Genomic DNA, 7,449 nt, shown 5'->3' with positions numbered 1-7,449 from the left:
CTCCTTACAACCAGAGATTTTTTCCACCAAACAGACCCACCTATAATTATCCCCAACCCACTGAAACCTACAATCAAAGCCGTACCCGAACATTCACCAATCTAGGCAGGCCTTTGGACCAGTTGTATGAGCAATTAAAGGCTGCCGGTAAAATAGGTGTGATTCCCCCTCCAACTTACCCTTATGGCATGCCTGCTGGATACGATCCACAGGCTATTTGTGCCTATCACTCGGGAGCACCAGGCCACCCAACTGCCGATTGTAAAGCGCTTAAGCACAAATTCCAGGACATGATTGAGGCAGGAGAAATAGTGCTAAGGAAAAAGGGTGAACAAGGCACCTTTGAGGCATCCACCTCCAATGATGAAATTTGAAAATCCTGAAGGGGCTTTGCACAATTTGGATGGCCGAGTATCTTCTCTCTCGAAGGGAATTTCGGTAAATCTAGGGGTTGTCATTTACTAAAGTTCATGAAAACTATTTCTTGCATATGTGAATAGCTTAATGAAAGCATCTTTTGCAATTGAACTTTTGTCTTGTTTCCGCTTTGATTTGGAGTTTCATGAAATGCACAATTTGTTTTACTGGTTTATTTGATTATTGTCTTGAATTTTTTTTAATTCTTTTAGATGGCCAAAGATGAAATTATTTGACCCTTCGAATACCACTGTTCTGGAATCCGATGAAGCCATACATTGAAAAATCCCTTCACTAAGAAATCCCTTCATTGAGAAATCCCTTCACTAAGAAATCCCTTCATTGAGAAATCTCTTCATTAAGAAAGCCATTCATTGAAAAATCCCTTCATTAAGAAATCCCTTCATTGAAAAATCCCTTCATTGAGAAAGCTCTTCATTGAAAATCCCTTCATTGAGAAATCCCTTCATTGAGAAATCCCTTCATTGCGTATTCTAATGGGAGCCAAGTTGGAAGAAGCTGATCGGTTAAAGCAGCGTCATGAACGACTGGCCCTGATTGATGAAAAGCGTCTGAATGCTATGGCCAATGTTATCAGAAACGCATGTCCCGGGCCTACAACAAGAAAGGTCCACCGGCAATCTTTTGAAGAAGGGGACAAAGTGCTAAAGCAAATTTTCCCAATGCGAGATGAAGCCAAAGGTAAATTTGCTCCAAATTGGCAAGGGCCATTCGTTGTTCAAAAAAAAGTATTACCTGGTGGGGCACTCATTTTGGCAGAGATGGATGGGCAGACATTCCCTCAACCTATCAACTCAGACATGTGTAAGAAGTTCTTTATTTTTGATTATGCGAATTTCTTTTGGAAATCATGCAAGGGACGAGACAAAAGTCAGGCCATCTTCCTTTCCAATCAAAACATTTCATCCCTAGTCATCCCTTTTGAGCTATCAGAACAATAATTTTCGTTTGGCAGCCCCTGAGAATTGGAAACCCCACACTGGGGCAAATTTATTTTGAGAAGAGAGATGATCAAGAGAAAAAAAGAAGAAGGAAAACCCCACACTGGGGCAAATTTATTTGGAAAGAAAGATGATCAAAAGGAAAAGAAAAAAGACAGAAAGAAAAACCTCACACTGGGGCAAATTTAGTTTTTAAAGGAAAATGCAAAAGTGAGGAAATGCAATGAAAAATGTAAAGAGAGAAATCCAATCAAACTGGGGCAAATTTTCCTGGGTTTCGTTAAAAAATGGAGATAATTTCAAAATGATGCAATCTCAGGTTATTTCACACCTCTCTCATCAAGATTTTTGCTTTCAAGCCTCAACTTTTCTTGAAACACCCCACCTGACCTCATTACAAAAGCCCAAAGTCCTGGCTTTCGTCACTTGCTGTATTTCTATTAGGCAGTTCGCTAATCAACTGGCAGGTGATGTCCGTAATGCCTTCGCCTAAGTTTATAAGGGAAGCGCATTTTACTGATGCTAGCAATCTTCAACGCACATGAGTCAACCCGAAAGAGCACCTCGGAAAAAGAAAAGAGAAGGAAAAAGGAAAAGAAAAAGAAAGAAAAGCAAAACAAAAACAAAAAGGGTAGGGGCAACCTTGGTGAAAACCCGAAAGGGCGCCAAGGTAGGCTTTCTGCAGCAAGCAAGCACGAGGAGGAACAGCTAGTGACTTGGTTCATTTGGGATTTTTCTTCATTTTGTAATACTTCTACCAGTGTCGAATTTCAGAACAAAGATATCCAGAGATTCAAATATGACATCCGTTGGCCAAAACTGTGTCACTTTGCAAAAAAAAAAAATTTCTTTTGCAAATACATTCTTATGAAACTCAGTTTTCCTCAATTGCCTGTATTCATGGCATTTTGTAGGATTAGGCACAGTTGATTGTGTTGGCATTCTTTTGCATATTCATTCCTGCATGACATGTGAAGTTACCTTGCATACATCATTTTTGGTCATTGAATTTTGGTGAATAACAATCCCCGTGGTTTATTCAAAGCATACTTGGATTCAGTCATCTCTTGAAAAGGGTTAAGATTCAGCAAAGCCAGCTACGCAGGTTTCACAATATGGCAAAATGCATACCCGGTCAGTCTGGGAAAAGCAGAAACGTTTGGAAGTGACAAATCCAACTAAGTCAGATGCCACAACAAAAGTTGACGAAGGCATCAAAAGACTCATGTTTACACGATTCTCAAAGGCAAACGAATCAAATGATGATGGCACTTTTTTTGTTCTTTCTCTTTTGCAGAAAATTTCGTGCATGGGTGAAAACAATCACACTTCATACTGGAGCCGGTATCGGAAAGAATTTTCTAGCAGAACGAAGGCGGATCGAAATGTTGCAAGAAAATTTGTTCAAAAGGTACAACAACATGGCAATGCAGAATCAACTATAGGCTCAGATGCAAAGACTTAACCTCTACTGGGGTAAAACTTTGAGATCTTTTTTTTTCAGGTAAGTATATTGGAATGTCATGATTTAAATTTTGTTCGGGTCAGTCCCATGATTTTAAAAGTTTGTTCGGGTCAGTCCCATGATTTTAAATATTGTTCGGCTCAGTCCCACGATTTAAATTTTGCTCGGGTCAGTCCCATGATTTAAATTTTGTTCGGGTCAATCCCATGATTTTAAAAGTTTGTTCGGGTCAGTCCCATGATTTAAATTTTGTTCGGGTCAGTCCCATGATTTTAAAAGTTTGTTCGGGTCAGTCCCATGATTTAAATTTTGTTCGGGTCAGTCCCATGATTTTAAAGTTTGTTCGGGTCAGTCCCATGATTTAAATTTTGTTCGGGTCAGTCCCATGATTTAAAAGTTTGTTCGGGTCAGTCCCATGATTTAAATTTTGTTCGGGTCAGTCCCATGATTTAAATTTTGTTCGGGTCTGTCCCATTTTAAATTTTATTCGGGTCAGTCCTATGATTAATTTCTCGTTTGGGCCAGTCCCATGATTAATTTCTTGTTGGGGTCAGTCCACTTTTAAAAGTTTGTTCGGGTCAGTCCCATGATTTAAAGTTTGTTCGGGTCAGTCCCATAATTTTAAATTTTCTGTTCGGGCCAGTCCCATTTAAATTTCTTGTTAGGGTCAGTCCCCTTTTAAATTTTTTGTTCGGGTCAGTCCCATGATTTAAATTTCTTGTCGGGGTCAGTCCTCATTTCAAGAATGTCAGTCGTTCGAGTAATTTGCAGCAGAATAGCCACAGGTGAGCATTTGGTGTCTACTTCTTTGTCTCGAGCTTCTTCGAAACTCAGACAAAGAGGGGCAAACTGTAGACACCAAAATTTTAATTTATTTCATTTTATTTTTATTTATTGATAATTGTTATTTATTTTACCTTATTAATCTCATGATTTTATTTTTCATTTTGACATTCTAGATATTAATTTTTATTTAGCTTTATTTGTTTTTATTTAATCCTTTTTCTCGTTAGGCATTTTTAGCATTAAAATTAAAAATAAAAAAAAGGGGGGGTGTCAGACCAAGCTTGTGAGGACTCGCAAATTTCTTGTATTTTTCTCAAAAATACCCTTTTATTTGAAAATTAAAATTTATCAAAGCCCACTACCCAATTATTTCACACTAAGTGTAAATAAACCTAGAAAATAGGGTTTTACGCTTCGGTTTCAAGTTTGGAGCAAAATTAGGGTTTTCGCGATTTTTCGCCGGATGAATTTTCGGTACAGAGTAAGGATTAATTTTGGAGATTAAAAGTGACTTTTAAGTGAGAAATAATATGTGACTAGTGGCAATGATATAAGGTTAGTGAATTGGAAGTAAAAACCCTAGTACGTGAGTTTTTAAGAAAAACGGCGCGAACCGGCGAGTCCCGCGCACTACCGATTGAACGCACCACTTGACCACCATTTTTCTTACTAAACAAGCTTGTTGACTTTTGCACAAAATATCTTCTTCATTCTCAGCAAGGTTGACCGAAATTGAGGCTAGAAAATAGCAAGAAAGAAAGAGAAAAAAAGAAAGGTGGTGGTGGCGTCGCCACCTTAAGGCTTCTTGACCAAGACTTAGTCTTTCCATTTAAACACCAAAATTCAGCAACTTTCCTCTTCATTTTTCTGCTGCTGGCCGAGAGGAAGGAGAAGAAAAACACTAAGGGAAAACACTCCATTTCTTCTTGATTTGCTTCAACCCAAGTAACAAATCCAATTCTAAACCGATTAAAGTACTAAGTGTGAGTTGGGAAGCTTGAGGAACCAAGAAATATCAAAGGGGGTGAAGGATCACTCTACCAAGCCTTGTTTTTGAGGTACCAACATTTGATCATGATCTTTGTTGCTTTGAATCTTGCTTTAAGATGTGTTTTTAGCTTAAGTTTTGGTTTGATTTCATGATTATGCAAGTGGGTGTGATGAATTTGGAAGTTTTCCCCTTTTATATGATGAACTAGGGCATGAGGAATTTCTGCCCAATTTGTTGTATGATGCTTGTATGTTGCAATTAAGGTTGTATAAGGTGTTTTGGTAGTGATTAGAACAAGAAAATTGAGAAAGTTCCATTGATTACAAAAAATTCCAGAATCTGGAAATTTTCCCCATCATTCTGTCCGAATTTGTAACCCTATCATAGAGGCCGAATTGGCCTTAGGTCAAAGAATGAAAGTTGTATAGAATGGTATTTTAGAGGTGCCTACAAAATTTCAGCTCAATCGGAGCAACGTAGGTCATGAAAAGTCCAAAATACCCTTACTGTTTTAAGTATTTTCCCAGCAGTCCGTTTCATCAGTTAGTCCAGTTTATCACGTTTTTTGACTAGGATACGTACTGATTGAGCTCTTGGCCAAAAAATGAAAGTTGTAGTATTCTGAATTATCTTTCAAATGCCTCTAAGAACACCTGAATTGGACTTTTGTAGCCTGCGATATGTCCATTACAGTATAATACGGTTAAGTAGCCGACAAATTGGATTTTGGTTCTGTAAATTGAGGATTTGACTAAGTTGGATTAGAAACTGGACTAAGTGACCTTCATGAACATTGTATCCATGTGTCTTAGCTTCTAAACGGCATAATTTACGCCTCAATCCGATAAGCGTAGCCTCGGATATGTTATTTCCGCATCCATACGTCAAATCTGTCTTTTGCTGAATTGAATTTCTGCACTTGTTATGATTGTGATTCTTGTTCTTATGATTTTGTGAGCCTATGGAACGGCTCTTGACATGAATTGCTTATATGTGTGATGTTGGGTTGGTTGAGGAAAAATAATGAAGCCTAAATGGCTGGAAAATTAGGTAAACACAAAGGGCATGCTGCTCGAATTTGTACTCGAGGACTAGAAAACTATATTAGCGACTTGAGTAAAGGTTAAGTGATTATCACTTGAACTAGCAAGGACCTTTGCTACTTATTTGTCGAAGGTTATACGTTAGGACTTGGCCGAACTTGTGCCCTTGAGGAAAAGCCTAATGGTCAATGTAAACTTGAATTTCCTTGTACTTTCAACTCAAGTGTTATTTCCAAGCATCTATGTTACAAAACCTTACGATTTGAAAAGCGAGCAAATGTTTCACGAGTGTCTTTCAAATGAATTTCAATTGGTCGATTCTTAATGAACGGAACGTTTAAGTTTCGAATCCTACTCGTGTTTCAAAGTTCACAAACTGAAATTTTATCGCAGATTTGGACTCCAAACCCGGAGTACCACCTCGACGCGAGCATTAGAAGCACTATTTTGGTGAGTGCTTCCAAATATTCGATTGTACTTGATACATGTGTTCCTTACTTGACTTGTATGATTACATGGAAATGAATGATAGGGCAAGGGTGTACTTTACCGCACTTGCCTTAAAATGACTTGTTCTTGCTATTGATTATACTTGACTTGCTTTACATGTACTTGAAATATGTCTTGTCTGGAATTCCAGAAACCCTGTGGCTAGTTAATCGAGTCGAGCCGGCAAGGGCCTGGTCGATTAGATAACGAACCCTGGGTCACTAGTTAAGTCGAGTGGAGTGTTATCACCTCGGCGATCCGGTATACTCGAGTATTATCACCCGTGTTTCGTGTGGCGTGCGGGCCCGGAATAGGGGGTTGATCGGTGGATGGGGATTGGCGTGTAGTGGAGTTTATTTTGGACTTGTTATTACTTGAAAGTTGACGGAGTGTCAACTACCCATTTATCGAGCTGGAATGGAGCCGAGATATGATTACCGTATCCTTATATATGAATGCAAACTTGATATTACTTGGCTAGTTGAAGTACTATTTATCTGATTTGACTTGTTTGCTCGCTATTTCACTATTACTATGTTATTCCTTGCTTTGTTGGCCAATTTGATATTTGGAACTTCACTGAGCTTCGGCTCACCCTATTAGTTTTGTTTTCCTTACAGGGATACGAGCGAAGCGTGAGAAGTATAAAGGCTAGCGTAGTCTAGTTACTTTAGACTTTGTTTTGAATTTTGGTTTTGTACTCGCGCTATTCCTCGAATGGAACATTTTGTACTTGGACTGTATACGTTTTGAACTAGTTTAAGTATATCGAGACTTTGTACCTTGATTTCTATCAATGTAAATTATAAGCTTGAATTGCAGATGTTACTTATGGTTCATGGTTGTGTGCACGTGATTTTAGTGAGTGAGTCCTGGCGAGAGCTGGGCAGGCGGTCCGCCGAACCCTCTGGTACGCCTTAGGGGGAGGTGGGGTCGTCACAAAGCTCACGCTTCATGTGATCCAAGCTCTATCTCCATATTTCGTTTTTGAGCAAAAACATGAAGCGAAAATACAAGGAAATGCAAGACAATCCTATTTTCTTTTTCCCACCATTTTTTTTTATCGCCATTGGATCACTTTCTCCCTAACCACTTGGCTTTAATCCCTACACTAAGATCATCATGGACAAAAACTCATCTAAGGGTTCATAAACCATCAAGGAAAGATGATTTCAGCAGCACCATTAGATGTAGGTTTAGAAGTTTTGGTAGCTATAAAGAGGGGATATAAAAGGAAAGCTAAGGGGACGACTAAAGGGTTTTTTTTTTGGGAGAGTGATAAGAAGACGGCTGGGA

The sequence above is a fragment of the Coffea eugenioides genome, unplaced genomic scaffold (assembly GCF_003713205.1).
Source record: "Coffea eugenioides isolate CCC68of unplaced genomic scaffold, Ceug_1.0 ScVebR1_1376;HRSCAF=2216, whole genome shotgun sequence".
Classification (NCBI taxonomy): Eukaryota; Viridiplantae; Streptophyta; class Magnoliopsida; order Gentianales; family Rubiaceae; genus Coffea; species Coffea eugenioides.
This window is presented reverse-complemented; position numbering follows the sequence as displayed.